Genomic DNA, 23,780 nt, shown 5'->3' with positions numbered 1-23,780 from the left:
TAGTGCGCGCTGCGGGAGGCCGCGGGAAGGGCCGGGGCAGGCCGCGGTCGGTCCCGGAGTTGCCGGGGCTGTGAGCGGGCCGGGCCTGCTGCTTCGGCTGAAACGTGCTCCGGGGCCCGGGAACCTGGGACAGGGCCTACCCTGAGGTCTTCTCCTGCTAGGCGGGAGCGAGCTCCGTTTCCCCGGGCGTGCCGGTGCAGGGCCCGGGCCTGCGTAAAGCTCCCAGGAATGCTGGAGGCGCAACCGGAAGCAAGGCTGTGTGGGTTTGGCACATAGCAGGCCGCTCGCACCGCGCTGTGTCCTCGTTTCTTCCCCAGTCATGCCGGTTTTATGCCCTTTTCTCAAAGGCACGTTCAGCTAAACACGTCTGAAGACCAAAAGCGCGCAACCCAGCGCTGGTGCTCCACCAACACGTGCTCACCCTCGCTCTCTGCTTCACAAAAGGCTGCCTTCTAGTTTGCTAGTGACTCCTGGATTGCACGTGGAAGCTCGCCATTTCACCCAGCACCGGCTCTCCGGAGGAGGCAGCCTGGGCCGTGGCTCCTTTTCCCCACCAGCACTGCGGGTGTGGGATCTGCCCGCAGGTTAGGCAGCGGGGAAAGGCAGGGCAGGCAGGGTATGGCTGTGTCTGCTTGTTGCTGCCTGAGCAGGTTAATTCTGTAGGGTCAGGAACCACCGCTGAGGCCCAGTAAATACCAGCCAATATAACTGAGCCAGGATTAGCATACACCCGTGAGAACCCTTCAGTCAGATTGTTTCTGCATTGCTCACAAAAGCCTGAGTTCACCCCTCAGGCATCTTTGCTTATGTAAACACGGAGTCCTGGGATGGGCCAGCTCTAATCCAGCAAGGTAGGAGGGTACGTACAAGTGTCACCCTCTCCCGTCGCCAGAAAGGGGCAGCAGCCAGCCGTACTAGCGCTGCTTTCAGGCTGTTCTGAATCATAAGCCTGGGAGAATGACAGCTTAATTCACATCACTGACAACTCCCAAGTATCGGCAAGGCTGCAATTAAAACACTAACGCACTTAGAAGCAGCTCTCCGGGAGCTCTGTCTGCACTACTCCTCCCCGCTCTCCTTTCATCTCCAAGACAAGGAAGGCAGGCTGTCCCATCCAGCAGCAAACAAGGCCTTCACCCTGGCCCATGACAGGAGCCGCTCAGACAGCTACTGACAAAGCAACAGGCGAACCTGTTTCAGCAGTCTGCAGAGGTGGTAAAAACAAGAGAAAGAGGAAACACTCCCACTCTGAAGGTCGCAAAATCCCCACTCCGGCTGCTTGTAAGGAGACAGATATGACCTGCAGCAGCCTTGGGCACAGCACCTTGGGGTCTGGCTGACTTTAGGTGTCAGTGCCTGTGTGTCTGCCTTCCAGGCACAGCAAATTCCAGGCAGCGAGGGCCCTCAGAACCCCCTGGGGAAAGGCCAGCAGGCAAGTTCAGTCTCCACTCCTTAAATGTGAGATGCTCATCTTCTCTGCTCCCCAAGTCGTGCTGTGCAGCCAGTAGCACTGGCAAAATGCACAGCCATACCCCTTGGTGCTCAGGCAGTGGGTTGACATATTGAGCATCCCATTCAAGAGATCCAGAGCTTCCAGCTTGCTGCCTTCAAGTGACCCAGAGGATGCTCTGCATCAGGCAGGATCGGTCCTGGGCCTGCACTTCCCTGCCCTTGAGCCTTCCTAGGGCAAGAGGAAAAACTGTGAGGGTCTGACAGGGAGGGGACTGCAGGGCAAGGCGATATGATTTTCTCGGACAATCTGCAGCGAGGACCAGGCACCAGCTGCCCACAACACAGCGACACAGAAACAGAGCGAAGGAGCTGCCCTGCGGGGACCCAATTAATTTCCTTCCTGTTAACTGTTGCCAGACGTGAGGCTGCCTTGAAGCACCACAGAGGCTGGTCTCGCAGCGGGGCAGCCCTTTGGCAGCTGCAAACACAGGCCTCCACGTGGATGTCCTGTCCCTGCTCCCACAGAGATCAGCAGCAGAACATTTGCTTGACTCCCATAGGAGCAAAGCGGGGCCGTAACTCCTTTCCTACAAAGCCTCAAGCCACTTGGCTGTGTTTGTCAGCTCTGTAGGCATCTGTCTCAGAAGGATGTCACTGTGAATGGCAAAAATGCAAAGAGGTTACATGCAGTTTTCAGTGGAAGAAGTATGTCAGAGGCATCTGCCAGTGCCGAGGCGGGCCGGGACTGCTGGCAGTGTGACAAGGCCTGTGGGGAGCTCTGCATTAGCTTCTCCACCTTCATTATTTCCCATCGGCAGGGTTTTGAGGGCAGCTCCTGCTCGCTGCCTGCTAGGTGCATTGGAGTTATCCTCAGCGATGATGGCAGGACTTTAGGTGAACCGGTGTGAAAAGGCTCATGGAAGCAGCTACCAAAACAGCTGCACTTCAGGCACTTTCCTGCTTACCGAAATGGAGTCTAATAGAAAAAGCAGTGACGGATCAAACACTGCATGGCATCAGCCTGCACCCTATGTCAGGGTGAATCACAAACTGAGTCCCACCATGCTTGGTGCACAGGAGGAAAGTCGTATTTGAATTCAGGGTTATCCCCAAATGCTTAGTGAAGGCATGGCTGGGGGAGAGGTGGGCTGCAGTGTACAGGAGCAATGAGAAGAGGGCGGCAGGGCAAAAATAAGCCCTCCCATTTGCAGAGGTGGACGGGATGCAGGCGTTTCTCTTTGGCTTGGGTATTTAACAGTTTGTATGCACCAGTATTGTAATGAACCGCCAGCCAGATGCTTGGCTAGGTAATCATCTCGGGGGGATCGCAGCAGGGACATGAGGGTTTGGGGTAGGTATTCAATGCAGAGCTGGTGAACCCCACAGCATCCTTCCAGGCTTCCCTGGTTTCACCCCCATGATTCCAGTGGGGCTGGCAACAAGCATCAGCCTGTAGAGCATCACAAAATAAATCAGAAAGCAACATAGAAGCAACAAACCAGCAACAAGAGAGTTGCGAAGGCTGCCTGTGAGTCTGCCAGCAGCTCACCAGACCTTCTTCTTACAGTGCAAGTGGCAGCGACCTGTCACTCAGCTGAGGATGCAGGCGACTGGAGGGACCAGCAAACTGCATCTCACCCCTACATGATTGCAGCTGCCTTAATAAGGATCTGAGGTGCCTCCAGGAACCATAATAATGAGGGCAATTAGTGCATTACAAGTGAAAACTTCCAAATGCCGTACTCTGCAGATTTTTTTACCCTGATCTGAAGTGGCTGAGGTACAAAGAGAGAGTGGTTTTGGGAAGGATGCTGCGACTCTGAAGGCTGGTCTCAGCCCTGCCGAGAGGACAGGCTAGCTTGAAGGTCACCCATAGCCAAGCCGTGCCACAGAGGGAAGGCTGACGGGGCTCAGCCAGCCAACCTTGCAGGCAGGGGAAGCCCCTGGGCACCCCTCCATTAAGGGTTCAGGTTGCACATGCATTGGCACAAATCTCCCCTCTGCCCTTTGCTGAGCAGGGCTGGATTCATCCTCTTCCCCTGGCTCATGGTGGGGTTTTCCAGCACATGCCAGTCTTCTGCTCTGGCCCAGTGACTCAGAATAGGTCATTAGCTCTCCCACATACCCTCCAGCATCCCAGCATGAGACCCAAACCTGTTTCCCCATTTCTGCTTCCCTAATTTCTCCCTCATTAAATGGCTTTGGAAGGATCACTCCCCTGTGACATGCATGCCTCTGCTGGCATGAATCTCTCACTTGCTGTTAGCCTCCTGTCCTCCCCAGCCTCTCTGCTCTTTTTGCCCTCTCTGGTATTTGCAGAGTCACCAAATTTCCAGCCGTGAGAACTTAGAGTGCTCTGTACTCCCTCCTCCAGGCCATCACGAGGGTGTGTTACCACGCTATTTCCTCTGAGCGGTTCCTTGCAGTGCCCATTGCCCACTGTCCTTTTACCCGTGCTAATTTAACCTGCTCTCTGGATTTGTATCCACCAGCCGAGAACCATCGCTTTCCATTCCCAATGCAGCCTGGAGGATGCCAAACTCCCCAGCCAGCACATAAGTCCCGAGGCAGCGCCTTTGTCTTTTGAGAAAGAACACAGCTTTTTATTCTGAAAACAATATAAATCACTGCATTGATACATACTTGCTATTTCCTTTGTTATTTCCTAGATACATGTCCTTTCCTTTGTAAGCTACAAATGCCATGAACCTCGTGCAGCTCCTCTGTGCAAACACGCTTTGCTTTGTGCTGACTGTCTGAACACAGAGCCAGGAGGGAAAGACTCTTCCCTGCCTGGCAGGGCCCGTGCCAGGAAGCTCCTGTTGGATCAGATGCTGCCAACACACCCGGCCCAGGTAGAGCCTGCAATTTATTTAATACGTACAGTTCCAACAATTTCATTTTGAAATCATCTTCATGAGACAGGCGTGAAACAAAAGGGTAACATTTGGAGGAGAAAAATGCCTGATTTGTGCTTAGAAGAAATGCTCCTTCTCTGCTACCTTGGCAATAAGACAACGAGGGAGGAAAACATAAAATCATTCACATTGCTGGCTCCCTCCTTTCCAGTAGCACCAACATATATTTTGAAGCGCTTCAATGCAGGTTTTTACTGCAGAAAATAAACAATGAATTATGTGCCCCCCAAGCAGGAGAACACATCTTGACTGCCTTCAGCCTCACCTTCTGCTGAGCCTTCCTGCTCAGCCAAGCCTCGTCATTATGCTAGGGTACAGACATGTTTAGCACAAGCCAACCCCTTTGTTGCTGAAGGACACATCCAAGACCTCCACATCTTGATCTCTGGGAGCTCCCACTTACCTGGGGGCAGGGTGTGCTTGGCTGGCAGGTTGCGGGGACCTGGGTTGCCGGAGGGCTCTCTGCCCCTTCGCCTTTCACCAGGCTGGCTTTCCCCAGCTCACTTCCCTGCACAGACAACAGCAGCACAGGGTGTACACAAGCAGCCAGGCCAGGCACAGAGGTGGCTTAAATTGATTTAAGTAGTGCTGCAGCCAATTACAAACCCAAAGTCTTCGCACATGTTTTTCTCCTGCAAGAGAAGCCAAAACCCCTGGGTGTAATTAGCAACACGCTGCGTGGCTGAGGGGCCAGGTCAGATGAGAGTGCTCTAACTGCCGCTCACAGGTCACATCCCTTCCTTCAAAAGGAGATGGTTCTGGCGAGGACGCAGGGAAGGTGCCGCCTGGCCAGATCAGATACACCCATATGTGGCTGCCCTACTGCATAGCAGGAGGCACAGAGGGAGCCTGATCCCCCCCGTTACACCCCTGTGTCCTGCCTGTGACCCACCAGCCAGATCCAGGAGCAGCCTGAGGTTGGTGGGGCAAGTAGGCATCACACCTTGGCCCCCAGCAGTGATGTCCCTGCACTGCCATCCCTGCGGGGGTCCTAGCCCTGCTGCAGCGACCGCTCCATGGGCACACATCCAGGAGCCTGGGAACAGCAGACACCCCTGTCCAGTCTGTGGGAGCCCTGCCCAAGCCGGGGCAGTGAGGGAGGGGATGTCCGTGTCCTCCATGCCCTGGGCATGCAGAGGAAGCCCTGGACTGGATTTCTCCTGCTCTCAGCAGTAACCAGCGAGCTCTAGGGCCCTCAGACAGCTCCCCAACAGCACTACCTATCAAACTGTACCAGCATCTGCTCTCTGGGCACGTTTTTTTAAGCAAATGAGGAAATGAGACATACAAACCACGATTCACTCAAACTTACATGATAGATCAGGGGTAAATTCTGCCCTGGGGTGTTTTCTCTTTGGATCATGTCACTCGTTTTTCAGTCCATCAGCTCTGCCTGTTTTCAAGCCTCTTGAATGCTCTCCTGACCCAAAATGAGGGAAACCAGCTGTACCCTTGGCTCACGTGCTTTCTGCTTCAGTCCCTTCTGGGGGACATGAGCTCCACACCTATCCACATGCCACGTTTTGGTCTCTTTGAGACCAAAACTCTTCACTCCTTGAAGCTGGGAACCTGTGTCCTTGGGTGAGAAAGATCAGAAAAGGACAGGGTGGGGAGAAATATGAGCAATGAGCTCAACACCAAGCATGTTATTTCCATGGAGGCATCTCAGATGCTTCCTATCCCTGTGGTTTTTGGCAGGAGGGCATCGTTTAGTACATTGATTCAAATGACCTCCACCATTAATCTTGCAAGGCTTTCCCCCCTCCCCTTTCCCCCCCAAGAGAGCAGGCAATTTTAGCCACAGCATCATTCTGGGGGGAGGGAGAGGGATGTGGACAGCTTTGAAGATACCCGACTCAAAGACCTAGTTATTCTCCCTATTTTTCCCTCACCAACTTCAGCAGCAAGAACACATAAATTGTGTGTCATAGCTGCCTTTTCATCTGTCCCAGGAGTTATAGACTGCACACATAAGACAATTCATGTTCCTCTGCATAATGAGGTGAGTTTTATAAATCATAAATCTTCACTTAATATGCAGGTGGTGTTTGCTGCCAGGTTTAGGAAAACTGATGCAGTTGCCAAGTTCATGAATGTCATAAATCATTCATGCTAAGGTAGTCTGCAATTGCTCAGTCCTTTGAGACAGACCAATTTCAAGGTGGTTGTTTAACACACAAACGCGATCTTCATTGATTGTTTATACAAATATATATTTTCATTAAGTTTTTCCCTCTCCATTTTTTTTCTCTAGGTGCCAAGAGTGATGCCCTGAAGAGTCCCTGCTAGTGGCTTCTTTCCAGTTTCAAAATTTCATCAGAAATCCATTACCAAATGCATAAAAATCCATGGATTTGTAATAGAAAGAGCCTCCTAAAGCTCAGAAAACACAGCCTGGATGTCTCAATAAATCCCAGTGCATGTGATGATTAAAAAAAAACAGAGCGAGAGAACATGCCTCAATTCTTCACAGGGTCATTTTGGACATACAGTATTTTCTGCAAAATTGCCATTAATTAAAGGTGTGCTGATCCCAGCAGGGTTTTCATCTCCGCTTGAATGGTAGCTGCTCTGTGCACAAGAGCAGGTAATGCCCCCCCGCCCCCATGGGGAATACCCTGTGTGCTTCTGGATTTAGCATAGCCTACACATACTGGAGCTTGCTGGGTGCTCTGTAGCCCCCTGGGATGTACAAGATGCAGTGGGAAGTCTCATGGAAAAGCAGCTTTCCTGTGAGATCTGCAGTTTTTAGTGGGATGGAAAATTAGAGCTGTGTAAATGCTGCAAGTACCTGGGAAGAAGACGCCCCTGCCCAGTGCCAGTCTTGAGGGGCTGAGCATGAACAAATCTGCTCAGGACTGCAGGGAGGTTCGATTCACCAATCTCAACCCTGATGGGAGATGGTCCTCCTGGCCTCATGTCTCCCAACCCTAAATGTCCCCAGGAGCTCTCAGCTCATGGTCTTTGTGCCTCATCTTCCTCTCCCATCACCTGGGCTTTGCATTTTGCTTTCTAGTTTCATATGACTGCATTATTTCTAGGCTGATCTTACGAGGTGAAAGCTGTGTCCCATCTTGAAGTGTTTAGGGTCATCTGGGGAGGGCTGTCACCTTCCCCTGCAGAAGCAGGACCATGGATTATCAAAGCCTTTCACTTCCCACCTGATTTACATCTTGGAGAGATCCAAAAAAATAAGGCACAGTACTACTGGACAGAGTAGTAAATCAAAAAATGTTTAGGCTCAGAGTCACCCGGCACTTGAGAGGGTCTAATATTGAACACCACATTAATTTTGAATGGATCTAAGAAAACTGCGTAGGTGGAAAAAGGCAGAAAATTTTGACTGCTGTTCCTATCTTCCATCATCCTTTGCTGGCGTAATTAACTCATCACAAATAATTCAGGCAACAAGTTCTCTCTCTTCTTTTTCCCTGTGATCAGCCAACAAGTGCTGAAGTTTCTCAAGTTTATTCCTTGTTCCAAACTACTCACTGAATAATTTTTGCTAATAACTCCCCAGCTGCAGATTGTTCCTCAGCATCTCGTTGTAAGCGTGTGCCAGCCAGAATTTGAGAACTGAGCTGGACTGATTAGTTTTGGTCAGATGTGGAGGTCTCCTCCCTTGATTTAATGAGCATGAAACCTAGAAAAGGCTTTTAGGGAAAAGATGACTTAAAATTTGACCTGCCACAAATCCGGCATTGGATTTGGCTCCCAGCCTGCCCTGAGATTTCTGTGATTTCAGTGTTATTCTTCACAATCCTCCACTGATCTCGTGGTTCTCAGTACGGGATCAGATTGGTAAAGAATCCCAATTTTATTAATGCTCCTGCCTGCAAATCAGTTCTCTAGGATATTAATGATAACTCAGCCCCGGGCATAGGCACTGCCAAAGGGAGCACCCCTCTCCATTTCAGCAGCTCCAAGGTTTCCACCTCTTCGCTGTGACGTGCCCTTCAGAGAAGCATCTTTCTAATGAGAATGGCAGCTGATGCTTCCCACTAATTCAGAGCCGAGATAAAACCTAGGTGAATCTCAAGAGCTACAGGACCTTCACGGCCGTAACTCCCTCCCCTGGGAGTATTTATGTTCTTGAGACTGATTAAGCTGGGGTTGAGCCATACCTTGTGCTCCTCGAGGTGCTTCCCATCAGCGAGCCCGTGCTGGCTTTGTGCTCTCTGCATGAGCGAGTGAGCACAGGGACGGGGTAGTGCCAGTGTGCTCGTAATCAGAGAAACTCAACCCTGGTGACCGTATCCTAAAAAAGAAAATAAAATGTTGATCTTCCTGAGAGCTCTGAGTTCGTGGGCAAAAGCCATTGCAACCCTGTCCGGCGGAAGGCAATGTTTCCTGGGAGCAGTAATCAGGGAGCCAGGATGTCAGAGAGTGAACGCTGAGATCCGACCAGGAATTATTAGCGGTGAATCCTTGCAAGCAAAAATCTGAGCTCACAAAATCCAGCAATGGCAAAATACTGAATTATCTGAGTTATTCCCACCCCATTTGCAAAGGGAAGGAGCTTTGGGGTGGTTTCTCTAAGGATGCAGAGGGGGGATTCAAACCTCCCTTTAATTGTTCCTCCAGGTCATAAACTAGAGACATAGAAGACATTTCTGTGCAAAACGCTGCCGCTGGCTGTGCCTCCCCACTTGGGGCGAGTCCCCAGGGACAGGATGAGGGCAACAAAAAATTGCAGCTAGAATTATAAAAGAGAGGAAAGAGTGGAAAGAGGAGAAGAAAGAAAGTCAAATGAAAATAGGGAAGAGAAGAGCTGCAGGGCTGTAGCAGCAGTCCTGCTCCCTTGGGTCCCTGCTGCCAAGGCGGCATCCGGGCAGGCACGGCAAACTGGCTGGGGCTGCTGCGCCAATACCACGTGATATGATTAATAGGAAACTGTATTTTTCCTTAACATTTTTTATTAAATAGGGGAAACTTTTCCCTAGCCTGGGGAGTCGCACACATTCAGCAGGGCAAATGGGGCTTCTCTGTGTGCCGGCTGAGCCGGGCAACTCCGAGGAGCACCACTGCACCCCAGGACCAGGGTGCTGGCCGGAGGGATGGAGGTGCTGGGTCCCAGGGATGGGGCCATCCCTGCGAGGCAGGCTGCGACGGGGAGCCAGCAGCCAACACGCAGCCGTGCTTTCTCCCTTCCCTCTCATTCTTCTTGTACGCGTCCTACTTCTTCAAAGCTCCTGACCACCCCAGCTAGCTTTTTTCCCCTCTCCTTTCTCCTAAAAGTGTGACATTATCATAATCTGTAAAACTGCCAAACAAGCGACTCGCCTTTGCATTTCCCTGCAGGGCTGCTCTTCAATTAAAAGCTTTTTTTGATGTTTTAGCTTTCACCTCTCTTAATTGAGGTTCCTTTTTCCAGCCTCCTCCCCCTTTTTAATGAGAGGCTAAAATGCCAGCTAACGGAGCTTTGCAGCGGGCAGCGCCGGCAGCCATGCGGTGTGAAACCCAGGAGCGCATTTGGGGGGCAAAGGCTGCCAAAGCTGGGCTGCTCATGGCCCAGCCAAGTGCCATGGAGCCTGGGAGCAAAAGCCAGCAGAAAAATATAGGATCCAGGCCACGTATAAGATGATCCTGCCCTTGGTACATGCTCCCAGGCTCCATCAGTCAGCACTTCAGCAGCTAATGACACAGCGACGCTTCTCCTTTCCCTGTTATAAATGCAGGGCAGGGACCCAAGTGATGCAATGGAGGCAAGTCGGGCACAGCCGTATTTGCTGCTTGGCCGGTCCCGGCCTCATGCCTGGCAGCCAAATCTCCCCTCCTGCAGCACCATTGCAGCCTACCACCCCCAAATATTTTAAAAGCCTGAGCTGGGTTAATCGTAGTGAGAAAAAAAATAAAGACTGTACATCCTCTTTAAATTGCCTGCTAATTTATGAACAGGTAAGCTTCTCCTCTGCCAAGCTTTTCTTCACAAAAAAAAGAGGGTTAGAAACACTTCATAAAAAATACTGAGTACTTCACAAATTTTGCAAGTCCTTCGTGTGCAGGGACAGGGATAATTTTCTGTGACTTACTCATTTTTTAAAAATACGGTATGCGTGCAAGCAAAGCAACCACACACCTTTATTTATTTTACGTCCTACCTTGACTAAGTTCAGGAGGCTCTGATTATGTATACTCAGACATTTTTGAAAGCTGCTCATTTGTGAAAACCAATCTTCTTATCAAATAATGAATTGAAAGATTTCACGGGAATTAACTGCATGCTTCTGGGAGCCAGTACATGGAGAATAACAGAGATATCACAGAGGTTTGCAGATCGGCTCCCTCCCCGCGCCTCTCCCGGCCCAGCCGGGCTGGTTCTTGCGGGTGGCCCAGGGTCGCTGGAGATGCAACAACCGCACACTTCAGACTGGGGTGAACAGGAGCTTTTGGGGCTCGTTGCAAAGGTTTTCCTTGCACCAGGGCTGATCCCTGCTGCTGACGTGTCCCCTCAGTGCATTGTCTTGTTACGGAAGGTCTCCCAGCTCCTCCGCAGAGCTGCTGCACTCACTGAGCTCCTCAAGTCCAGGTGGTGCCAGATGTCCTTGAAATGCTGCTAAAAGAAGGGACAAACGTCTGTGAAATCGCTCATCTCTTGCTGTCCCGAGCATTTTATTTCTTCCTTCATACAGTGAGCCTCATAGCTTGTAAACGCTTAAACTGTCCTCACGAGCTCCCAAGCAGTTTTAAACCTGAAACATTGCATTGAAATACTTCCATGACTTCAGGTATAGATTTTATTTCTGGCCTTGGAACAGTTTAAGAATTTCTGATGTTATGTGCTTGGTTGTCTTTAAAAATCATTCATTTGCAGCATACAACTGCCTTACAAAGTCATGCCGTGGGATTTGGGAGGGGAAAGCAGAAGCTGGAGCAGAGGGGCCACTCGGAGCCCGGGAAGCCCTTCTCAAAGCCTCGCAGATGGGCAAGCAGGCGCCTTCACGAGGGGAAAGGGGTGCGAGCTCTTGGATGAAAGCGAATGAAGCGAGGACAGCAGGACTGGGGAGACTGCAGGAGCAAAAGCCAGGAGCCAGATTTCCCAGCCCGGAGGGTGGGATGCTGCCTGCAAGGAGCCAGCACGCGGTGCTCGGCACACGGGACCGTGTACGTGCCAATGCAAAGCCACGGGCAAACCGGACGGAGGAGACTTGCAGGCGGCACCTGGCTCATCTGCAGGCACAGGGATATAAATACACAGCTAAAGCTTTGGGATAAATTCTGGAGGAGGTGCACGTGTATTTTTGTAGACAATAATTTTGATTAACAGACAGAAAATCAGTTTTATAGGGGCTTTTAGGAGGATGTTTGCCAGCATGAATAAACAACGAGCGCTCTCACCTGGCTCTGAGGACAGGCTGGGAATGGGGCTGCAAGCCTCAATGGTCTTGGTGTGTGCCCGGGACTGCGTGTCCGCCACCCCCTGCTCTGTGGTGGCTCAAAGCTTGGCCAGCACCAGAGCCACTGAAAAAAAATGGTGTTTTACCCTTTACAGATCATTTAATGCTCTAATGAGATTCCTTAAAAATACAAACGAGCCACCTGATACGGCAGGATGAAAGCCTATCTCCATGGCAGTGATTTTCCTGAAGACGCTTTTCATCTTTGGCTGCTGGAAGCTTTGACGTAAAAATTTATCGCACGCCCTCCCCTAATAAAATGCGATGGTTTTACTGTATTTTTTATATAAATGTACATTTAGTTTTGAATTATACCAAGAGGCAGGCGCTAGCTTTGGTCGAGTCTGCGACACGCAGCATAAATCACGGCTCCCTAGCAACTTCCCAGGACCACAGTCTTCTGCCTAAGGGTACAAGTAACTTCTATTGACTTCAATGAAAGTTTCTGGTATCCTGCAGTGAGAGAATAGGCCCCCAGAGACTCATTTGCTGTTGATTAAAAGCAAGAGACTAATAGCACGGGGCACTGTTGTGCAGCCGAGCGCTGTACCGCTTCCCGCCTGCACCGCTGCCGGTGCATCGACTCGAAGCCCGGCCCTGCTGCTCCTGGGAGCCCCAAAGCTCTCCAAAATGTATTTTGTTTCTGATCCCCAAACTGCTTGTTTCACCTGTTACACCCCCAAACAGCACCCAGTGTCACCCCAGTGCTCCCAGCCACCCCACGCTGGGCTGGTGCCCATATGTCTGCCGCAGCCTGCCCATCCTCACCCAGCCCCTGACTCCCCGGAGACATCTCACCCCCCCAGCTGACTTCTGAAAAGGTCCTGGGGTTCCCCTACAGCCGCAGCCTTGGTCCGCTCAGCAGCCGTGCAAGGCATGGGGGCGAGGTTTACGGGGTCACCAGCTCCCATTGCTCATAGCAAGGAGCACCAGCCTGGCTCTTCATTTCTTGGCCAGCGTGTCCTGTCCAAGGCTGGGGGGTGCAGCAGAGCCCCCCGAGCGCATGGCTGGTGCATCAGCCGATGGAGCAGCCGCCTTTGATCTGATTGAGCGTAACAAGCAGCGCGGGACCTCGGGAGATGGACCATTAGCACGATTAGCCACGTTCTCCAGGGAAAGGGCTACGCCAGGGAGATGGGAAGATGACTGGTGATGGAGGAGTAGCAGATGGTGTCTCTCAAGGAGAACACTGGGACAGTAATTACAAGAGACAAGAGGAGAGCTGCTGGCTCGCTCACAAGAATTTGTCCAAGCAATCATGGGAAGCACGAGCCTCTCTGGAGAGCGGGGAAGGGAGCGTGAGGGTGATGAAGGCTTTTGCCTGCAGGCTCCCAGTGCTGCAGCCAGAGCCCACCCACCTCTCCAAGGGGGCACGGACTCTCCCTCTGCTTTGCACCATGCCTGTGACTCCCTCTTCACCAGGATAACCATGGGTTTATAGGCTTTAAGCTTGGCTTTGCTTTCTCCTGCTCTATGTTGTCCAAAGGGCATTCCAACCACTGTGCTGCTTGTTCCAGCCACTTCCCAACAGGTCTGAGATAAAGACGTGACTTTGGTTCTTGTTTCTTATATGGGACAAGCTGTGCCAGGAAGGATGGGCTGGCTGTGACCTGGGAGCATCACTTCCCAGGGCTGCTCAGGGAAGAAAAAAATAGAGAGCAAAGCTCACAGCTTGCAAGTGTTTTCCATCCTCTTTTGCCTAGCTGTGATTTTTACGCCTTGTTGTCCCTCTACCCCATGCCCTCATTTTTCTACTCTACCATGACTCTATTCCCCTTGGAATAGCTCCCTGCCAGCCAAAGCACGGCGGAGGTTAGAGAAGAGTTTAATTAGTGCTCCTCTCCCTCGCTGCCTGCTCCCCTGCACCCGCCGGTGTCCCTGCGGGTAGGCTGGATGAGCAGGGGACATGGAAACGGAGAGGTGAGGAGGGCTGTGCCATCCCAGGGTGCTTTTGCTGTGAGGGATCCCCTGCCCATATGTAGCCCTTGATATCTGAGCTCCGCAATGCAGCCTGAGCAGTAGCTGAGACCTGCAGGTGACAAGGAAATCGGGGCTAATTAGAACCACTAATTAGATCTCTGCTGAAACACTGCCTCTGCTCTGTGCCTGTGGGCTGTGCTCTGAGATGGGTCCCTCATGCTCCAAGGGGTCCCTCTGCCTGTGCCACCCCACTGGCAGCACACATGCTGCACACACATGAGCCAAAAAAAAAAAAAAAAAAAAAAAAAAATCACTTTTGACAAGACCAAAGTATTTCACATCACGCTCCCGCTGACTTGGGCAGAGCCGCAGCCCTGGCTCCGCCAAGGGCACTGAGCCAGGAACATCCAAGAGAGATCTATTGCGCTTCCCATTTATTCAGCTCAGCCTTCAGGGGTGAAGCTGCCCCTGCAGATGGGATGGCTCTGCACGCCTTAGGGCGAGCCCAGAGATCCACCTCTCCAGCACCAGCCAAAGCGGGGCCAGCGGCTGTCAGGGGGACCCCGCTGCCGGAGCACCCTCACCTTGGGGTTTTGCAGGGAGCAGAGCTGGGATTTTATTCCTGCAAGCTTTGCCAAGGGACTCTGCAGCACATCTGCCCAGCTCAGGCATCAAAACCCTTCCCGGAGAGCCCCATCCTCCTCCGTGGCGGAGGAACAGCAGCGCACAGCACAGAGGGACCTCCCAGGGGACAGCCAGCTCCTGGCCCTGGCCAGCCAGTATTGCTAGCTCGAGCTTTTGTGCTCAAGCTTTCCCATCCCCTTCCCGGCAGCAGCAAACCCTTAGGTCAACTCAGCTGCTCCTGGAAGGGCACTCGGCGCACGTATCCATCACGTCCAGGGAGAGAGGGGACTACCTCCTCCTCCTTAGAGCGGGGGTTTAGAATGAAAAGCCCCCCAGGGTTGCAAAGCACAGACCCGTGGCCAGGAGCACTGGCACCTTTGAGTTTACCCGGCGTTTCTTGGAAGGGGGGCTGTGCCACATGTCTGCTGAGGACACCCGGAGCGGAGCCACACAGACATTTTGGTTTGGTTGCTGCCACCATCAGCGTTTGTCTTGCAGAATGCAGCATTGACCAAGGCAAACATACCCTTGGGTCAATACCATTTGCTATTTATATCAGCAGACCTTATTAGGAGTGCCAGATTAGGCTATAAGGCCCTGATTTACTGGAGCACTTAAGCCTGTGCCTAACTTTAAGTACACAAGTAGATCCATTGACTTCAGCGGTTTAAGGTTCGACATTTGTAAGTAACTTGCTGAACAAGGACCTACATTATTCATCCAAAACCCCGAGTAATGCATTCTTAGAAAATAACTGTAGCAAACTCTACAAATCCGTGCTGAAAGGACATCCTAAAGCCCTGGCTAGATAGAGAGATTAGCTGGGATTGCTTTGTAAACAGTGCACATACATATATATATGTTTTTTTTTTTTTAAATCAGGCAGTGCAGGATTCAGAATTGCAGAGGTCCCAGCTCTGCCTCCCTGCTGGAGCTCAGGAGAGGGGACATGGCAGTGCTACAAAGCATCATAGCACAGACCAGCCCTCCCCATAACACAGCCATATAGGCGATGATGCAATTAAGCAAACTAATTTAAGTGCAAATGGAGGTGCTTATACCACAGACACTCAGGCAACATCAGACATAACTGCAGCCAGTAGTTCAGCTCCTGTTATTGCAATATCAAGATGATATAAAGCCATGAAGAGTTAAGACATAGGCATAAAACGCTACGAGAGGAGGAAGCCAGCATCTCCCTGCTTCAGGGACCCCCCGCAGAGCAGCAGAGCCCCCCACAGGGCGCAGACCCACCGTACCTGTGGGAGGTGAGCGGAGCCAGCCCTCTGATAGCACCAGCCACAGCAATGGACAGAAGAAAGCAGAAACCTGGGGACCAAGCCCACAAAACAGAGCTGGCAAAACACTTAGCAAAACCACCCCACAGCTCAAGCAAGGAGCAAAGCTTAAATGCAACTCCCAAGCTAAGGGGGAAGGTCCTCAATGAGGCGGCTCCCCCCTCCTTAGCACCCATCTCCTTAGCACCCACCTGCCCCCAGCAGCAGGAGCCCCGGTCACAGCTGTGCCACATCAGGACCCTGATGCTCAGAGCCTCTCATGCACTTTTATGACATGCATTAATCCCCTTCTTTTTTTCCCAGCTGGAATTGTTTCCTCCAGGATGGGTTTTGGGTGACTGAGAGGGAAAGCAGTGACGGTGTGGCCGGGATGTGTCCCGCTGGCTGCACCACTCCATTTGCAGGGGACCAGAGCAGGGGACCTCCGTTTGCAAGGGGACCTGGAGAGGTAGCAACCAGATTGGCACTTGCCGGCACAATGTTTTCTGTTACTGCAGCTGCAATTATCCCCTGCAAGTCGTCAGGAGCAACCTGTGTGGCATTAGCGGGGAAAGCACCGCGCATGCTTTGCTGCCGGCGTCCAGAAGACGGCTGGCAAAATGAGCTAAAATGACATGGGTTTGAGCCATTTCATAAAATGTAATAGAGAATTATATCCCCGTTGTGCAATTCCACCAGATAGTCGAAAAAAAACCCCAGAAAGCTGTTGAAAGGATCTCATTCTGCATTCAGCCTGATGAGCAACAGGAGAAATCCTTGCTGCATCCAAGCACGTTTGTTGGTGCCCCACGAGATGCGCTATTACACTATATAGCTTTTCCATACGTTGCGCCACGTCCGCGCATGTGGGTGACCGCCTGTAGGTGCACGGATAGGGGTGTCTGTGCACGCAGACAGACGTGTGTGTGTGTCCCCGGGCTGCTCCCTGTGCCAAAACGTGGGAGCAGGAGGAAGAGGGTCCACACCCAGGACAGCTTCATCTTCCTCGCCGTGCCGCTGCCGGTGCGATTCAAGCAGCGGGAAGTGGGGAGAGCCAAATGTTATGGATCCCTCAACCACTGTTATTTGTCCCCGTGTGCATTGCTGGTATTTTGCATTAAAATATATGTTGTTAAATTTATGCCTTAATATATATATGTGTGTAATATGGCTGAGTTACGGTTGCTGTGGGAACTATAACTTTCTTTTTTCCAAGAGGCTGTTATATGTCTTATTATGTTGTATCATCTGGAGGTTGGCTGGAAACAAGATTGCTGCTGTTAATCCTTCAGCATGGAGGGCTGATTAAACCCAGCCGTCCCCTCCTCAGGTCTGTAGCTGCACGTAGGGTCTGTATCTGCATGTGGGCAGTCCTTGTACCGCAGGCTCTAATTAGACCGCTCGTTTGGGGCAGAGGATCCGGGCTCCGGGAAACATCACGGTGTAAAGCATCAGTGTGAGCTGGCTTTTCCTTGCTTACCTGCTGCTCTGCTGGAGTGCGGGTGTTTGGCTGGGGACAAGTCCAGCCACTCTTGGGTTGGGGACCAGCCACGCTGCTGCTCCCACCTCTCCTGTCATCATTGCAGAAGATAAACAGGGTCGAGCTCCTGCATCCCCCATAGCAGCCAGGGCTTGGGCAGGATTTGGGCTGAGTCCCATCCCTGCCAGCCTGAGCCTCTCCATCGCTCTCCACTTGGGAGTTGGGAACCAGGAGAATAGCAGATCCAAAACCCTGTGGGATGCAGCCCCATGAAACTGCCTGCTCCTGCCTGACCTCCATCCCTACCAGTTGGCATCAGCGGGACGTTCCCAAAGCCCACGCCACAGAGTTCGCTCCCAGGGGAGAAGCCTGTCCGCAGCCCCTTCCATACCTGGTCCCACCACGGCTCCGCGGAGGACGTGCCCTCCCACCTTGCCGGGCGAGCGTCTGGGGAGCATCTTCATCCCCGCACACAGAGACGAGGCAGCACCCGGGGGCACCGAGACACTGCTGGGACCTCCATCGCACCAAACCCCGCTGAAAGCAGGATTCGCTCCCAAAAGTCCGGCACTGGGTCCTCTTAACGCTGTGGCAGGATTTGTTTGTTTGTGTTTCGGCTGCTGCGAGTCACCAAGGTGGCTGATTAAAGGTTTTAATGGGCCATGGAGCAGGTTGATTTGCTGGGAGGCTGCTGTAAGAAGATAGGAAGGCTGCTTAGCGCCTCGGTCACTGGAGGTATAAACAAAGGATGGATTTTGCTAGCACATGTCCACTCTCCCTGTAATGAAACGCAAATTGCTCGTCGAGAAACTGCTCCGGGATATAGATGTTTGTGAGAGGCTAAATGGGCTTCTTACCATTTAAATATTTATTCCTTTTCTTGCGCTTATTTTTTTTAATTTGCAGAAGCCACTGGTGTTTAAAAGCTTCAATGCACAACATTTAAAGGGAAGGGAAGTAACTTCTAGCTGGTAAATGCTGCCCCACCGGACCCCTCTCTGGCTGGCATAGCAGCTACATCTCCTATGGTGTCCTAAAGCACAGCCATTTAGGCGCCGAGGGACCCATGGGGATGAAACTCCTGGCACTGAGAGGCAGTGCCGACTCCAAACGCCAGTACAGACCCCAGCAGCAGCCCCTGATCAGCACGGGGAGAGGGGACCCGGCAGTGCTGGCGCTGGAGGGATCCTTCAGCACGCTTATGTGCCCCTGAGCCTGGGCAGGGCTGAGAGTTGCCAGCCCCCAAACCCACCTTTAGTCTGGGTTTGGGGCTCTGGGAAGCCTGGCAGCGTGAGAGGCTTTTCCTTTAGAGCATCGATCCCAGGCAGGCTCAGCTCCGGTGCCTGAGATGCTGGACCCAAGGGCTGGCCCAGGGTGTTTCCAGCCCAGAGCCAACCCATCATATCTCCCCACGGAAGGCAACGTCTCCCACGCCAGGGTGTTCTCCAGAGCATTGTGGCCTCCCATCACTCTCCTGCTGGGGACGATTTATGCCAGATACAAATAATCCTCCAACTGAGGTTGCAGGAAGGAGTTATTTACAAAGGAGGGGTGAATCCCACTGCAGGGTGATGTTCCCCGCATGACTAACGGCTTTGGTAGCACTATTATGAGCCTGTCCCCACTGCAAGGAGGTTGAGAGGCAGGGGATGGAATGGGATGGGGACAGGGCGGTTTTGGTCCTTGACCCCGAGCCCCCAGGAACAGGCTGGTGAGAGCGTAGGAAGAAAATGAGCAGGAGGAGAGGCTTCTCTTGGGCTTTGTCCGTATCAGTTCAGATCCCTCCCAGGTGACTTCTCAGCTTTCACGCTGTCACTTAGCCTTCAAGAGCAAAGATTTCCTGATTAAATTAGAATGAAAACTGGTATATTTGCTGCTTTGAGCCAGGCCCTCATTTAAGCCCAAGTTCCCACTCACGGGTGGGGTGAGGGTTTCTCCCCATCTCGTTACAGGGTGATAGGACAAAATTAACCCAGCATAAACCCAAACACAAAATGTTGGGTGAAGTTGTTGGAAGATGAAGCCACGTCCTCCCCGGCTGCCCCGGTTCCAGACAAAGAGCTTGGCCCTACCCGTGCAAGCCCTGCCTTGCTCCTGCCTGCGCATCCCTGCCTGCCCAGCCACAAAACACGGGGCAGGCAGCGCGTGGCATTGATGGAAAAGTACTGCAGTGAGATGACAGAGATTTTCCTTCCACAATACTGATATTTTAAAGTTATTTATGTACTAAATGTACCAGGATTGCTATTGTCTCCGCAGCTCCATTTATTGTAAGGCATGCAGCATGAATTTAACATCGAGGGCTTTGTGCTGGGGAGGGCTGCCTGCGTGGCACGAGCACTGCGGGAAGGAGCGGTTGGAGCCGGCTCTGGCATCCACGCTGCCCTTCCCACCTCCCCGGCACTGCCTGACCTTGGGCCAGGCACTTACTGGTGCTTTTTATCAGGGCAAATACAGAAATCAAGGTTTGCTGTATAATTTGCTTCTCAGTTGTAGTAAGAGGCAACCAGAGGTTTAGAGGAGGGGAAGTGGCGGGGACGGGACGGTGATGTTAGGGCTGCATCTGGGCGATGCTCCCACTCCCGTCCTGGCCCCGGGCTGACAGCAGGGTTGGGAGAACATCAAGGAAGGCACCTGAAAGTCATGCTGCCTGCTCTCCCTGTGCCTCAGTTTCCCCATCTGCAGAACGGGGTGGCTGAGCTCCCTCAGGCGGGTGCAGTGTTTGGCAGCCCCGTGGCAAAGGCACCTCGCAAGCCCTGTCCTGGGAGTCACGATGCCCCGGCGTGCACGGAGCCAGGTCCCTGTCCCCAGCTCTCATCCCAGCTCTGCTTTCTTTGTCACTAAGCGTCGATCCAGCTCAAACAGCTGCATTTCCAGGAGCCCTGGCTGTTTGCGCTCGGCATGACATCGCTCCGCTTTGCAGTTTACCTTCTGCTCTTCAGACGAGTTTATTCCTACCCTTGAATCGCTATTTGGCTTGCAAGTCACTCCCAGCCCGTTGTGCCTCCACGTGGCCCCATCTCTGCTCTGCGCAGCGTCGCTCTGCCCTGGTTTTGCCTTGCATTGCTCATCATCTCCTCTGGGTTTTTTTCCCGGTGACTGGCTGGCATTGGGATTTGCACCACCTGGTTTGATGCCACTCGCCTCTGCCAATCGCCTGCGTTTTCTTCTGTCTGTTCCACAAAATTAGTCCTTTTCTTCTTCTTTCCTCCCCATCCCCCTTATGTTATTTGTTGCAATTTGGGTTTCTGACATTCTGTTGGGTTTTATTTTTCTTGGCATCGCATCTTTGGGGATTTCACTCACATCATTTCAGCCTGAATTTGCATTGACATCATTATGTTGTTTCTTTTCATCCTGCCTGATTTTTCTTTTGAGCCAGTGCTGTTTCAATGTTGCCTGACACGGTTTGGGCATGGTGCTCTCTGGCCTTATTCTACAGAGTTTGCCTTCCGTGGCGTGTGATTGCTCATGAGTGCACGCTTGGCCTCGGGCAAGCACAGGCAGAGCCTGTTTTAGTGTTTCTGGGCTGAGCTGGGGAAAGGTTCCCGAGTCCGTAATATGAGCGGCTGCAGGGGCCGTGTCCCAGCCAGGACCAGGAGAGCTGCTTGTGGCCTTGCACCAGCCCGTGCCGAGTCAGCACCTTCTCTCTGCCCCCATTTCCCTACCGCCAACGCCAAGCTAATGGTGCCTGTCTGCTCCGGCATCCGAGGTGGTAAAGGACGATGACTATTCTTGAAGTTCACTGCCATGAGACAGGAACGATCGCTATCATCGCAAGGAGAAATCCAAATTCCCACACGATACTTCTTTGGCTTAAAGCCAAATTGGTCAGGGTGCCCCATGCAGGCAGGGGTCCCCTGTGCTCCCCACTGCCCTGCACATTGGAGCACCCACCCCTTCCATGGCCATGGGGCATTTCATGTGCTCTGATCATCTGGTGCGACCTGGCTGCTCGCCTCCAGGTAGGTACCAGGACCGGTGAGATGAGGATGGGCGGGCAGGGATGCCACCCGAAGGCTCCAGGGTGTCTGTCCTTCTGGTCCTCACCTGCTGCATGCACTTAGGAAGCCCGATGAGCTCCCTGGCATCAGGTCCTTCCTCGCTAATGTTAATATCCAGCCCTGGAAAAACACCATAGTTACACAGAGCACAAATTGTCTGGGCAGGGACACGCAGGGCTGTGACAAACCAGAGCGGGAGGGAGATACCAGCAGCAGAGCACAGATCTGCTACCTGCATAAGTAGGGAAAAGCACATAGGTTCCCCAAATCCGTGCCTGATGCATCATCTGCCCAATTTCCAATTCTTATCATAGACCATTCCCTCACTAGAGACCTGCCAGGGAGGGGACTCGGGGCAGCTGGGCAGACAGACCAGCCACCGCCTGGGACGTACCAGCCATCCCATAAAGCCTGGGAACATCCCAAGGACAGCGGAGAGGGATCCTCGGCGGCAAACGGGCAAACTCCTGGTGCCACGACCCAAGGTTCAGCCCTGCAAGAGGCTCTGAAAACCAGCAGCAAGACCCCCTGCCACATCACCCCAGCGCGCGTGAAGTGATGGGGTGTCACGGGGGTGCGAACAGGGGAGTTGCGTGGCCGCTGCTGTCTGCAGGGACGGACCGCGGCGACGTATCCCTGGGCCGGGCTTTGCTCCAGGGCCAGACGCCCACCGGCTGGGAGCAGGCTGAGCCTCGGCGTTGTGCTGGTCGGGGTGTTGTGCCCAACTTGGTGCTGTGCCCGGAGGTGGAAGCTCTCAAGAAGGAGAGCTCCACCACCACGCTGGGTAATCCCAACTGCCAAGGGCGTCTTCCCAGCCTAAGCCTCCCGCAAGCCTGCCAAACAGAGCCAGAGCCTCCTCCTACCCCAGATCCCAGCACTTCTGAGTGCTGGAGTTCTGGCTGGAGACGCCAGATTTTACCCTCAGTCAGAAAAAAAAAAAAAAAAAAGGAGATGGAGGATACATGGAGGGAGCCAACAGGAAAAACAACATGATCAGACATCCTGAATCACAGAAAAAACTACAGCATGGCATGTCTGAGCAGAACAGCATGTCGTTGCTAGCAGCCCGTGTACTTCAGCTACTGCTAAGAAGGAGAGGGATCTCGGCACAGCGGCTAACGGGGGAACTGCGAGTCTCGACTTTGTCAAGTACATCTGAGCTCCACATTTAGACTCCCTGGGAAATGCTGGTTGAAAGGAAGCTGGCATGAAATTTCCATTTGCAGTCACAGGGGTTTGGGGAAATCAATCTCTTTAGAGAGTCCTTTGGAAACCTCGGTCTGATGGCTTTCAGTATTTACTGTACTCCTGCTCACCAGATCCCAAAATTGCAGGGTACGTTAACCCAGGCAGCCAGTTGGTTTAGATTCTGTAAGCCTCTAAAACAGTCTGTGCAGGTACGGATGAAAAACAATCCTTAATATGATTGTGATTTGCAGTTGGAAAACTCTGAAATGCTTTTGAATTTGGGAAAAACCAGAAATAACTCTTGTGACTACAGAGCATTAGTGTCCTTCATGCTCTGGGCTGGCGATGAGGGTGGGATGAGGAAAGCCCACGTCTCAGCCAGCTGTGCCCACCGTCTCCTGCTGCAGGGATCAGTGACAAGAACACCCGCCTGGGATCATCTCCTGGTGCTTCTGTGGTTTTGGATGACTCCATTGGGGAAGGTGGAAGGCAGAGATAATGCTTGTCCTGCTGTGTAGCTAATGACATTGCCATCTCAGAGGCTTTAAAGTGGCCAGAGTGAGCATTAGGAGTCTCTGGGATCCATCATTTTTTCTCTTAAGCATAACAGCAGGCAACATCTATTTTTCCCCTTTTAAAGATGCCTCTGATGTCCCTGCCTGCTTCAGGGAGAGCCCTTAATCAAACCCTAAAAATTCAACAAGACACTGGAAAGGAAACTTTTCTCACTTCATTATGGCCTCTCCCAGAGTGACCAACCCCTCTGCCCGCTCCCTTGCCCTACCAGCATGGGGAGCGAGGGCAGGATGGGAGGCTGCTCTGCTCTCCAGGCCACCAAGATCCATCACGATTGCTGTGATCTGCTTCACCTACACCCCAAATGCCGCAGCTTATCGCAGCTCAGAGCCACCACCAGCCCCAAGAGGCAGATGCCAAAACAGCTGCCTCCAATGGGCAAGAGGCACAGGAGACATCAGGGACCTGCAGGTCCATGGCTGATGGCAAAAACGTTGTATTCCAGCTACAGCATGTTGGTGTCGGGAGCATATGTAGATGGAAACGTTTAAAGGTGACTTGCAAGGAAAGCCTGGAGACTGAGCAGAGCGCAGCAAGAGCGTGTCCAGCACCTACCCGCGCTGGCCAGGCTGCAGAGGAGGTGGCGTGGGGATGTCCTGGTCTCAGTCTCCCAGCTAGTTTGCCCCAGGTCTTTCAATGAAGACCACATCTTCATGTGTTTCAGAGACACCTGATGATCTTGGAGGGTTTGAGCATCCTTATTCTTCCAGTCCAGAGAGGTCCTGAGAACGGCCAGAAGATCCTTCAGTGGCTCACGAGGGATGTCCCGCTGAAGTCCTGCTGTTCACGTGCAGCCTTCACCCTCCCAGCAGTGCAGCGGGTCCCGTCCCAGCAGACAGCCCCAGAGGATCCCCTGTGCTGCCCTGCACCACAGCAGAGACCCAGACCAACCTGGGGGTCTCCCAACTTTGAGATCAGTCTGAAATCAGCCGCAAAACAGCTGC

General features: G+C 52.5%; 1 long non-coding RNA gene across 1 annotated transcript; it reads right to left on the bottom strand.

Moving 5' to 3' along the window:
• Positions 1–10,494: 10,494 nt before the first annotated feature.
• LOC115334324 lies at positions 10,495–14,809 on the bottom strand. Its single transcript, XR_003921085.1, has 3 exons — positions 14,699–14,809; positions 11,709–11,831; positions 10,495–10,923 (listed from the first exon to the last, which is right to left on the bottom strand). It is a non-coding gene; the product is annotated as an uncharacterized LOC115334324 (long non-coding RNA).
• Between the last annotated feature and the right edge of the window lie 8,971 nt (positions 14,810–23,780).

Source organism: Aquila chrysaetos, chromosome 22 (assembly GCF_900496995.4).
Source record: "Aquila chrysaetos chrysaetos chromosome 22, bAquChr1.4, whole genome shotgun sequence".
Taxonomy (NCBI): domain Eukaryota; kingdom Metazoa; phylum Chordata; class Aves; order Accipitriformes; family Accipitridae; genus Aquila; species Aquila chrysaetos.
The sequence above is the reverse complement of the archived record's forward strand: the minus strand, read 5'-3'. Positions and strand labels throughout refer to the sequence as shown.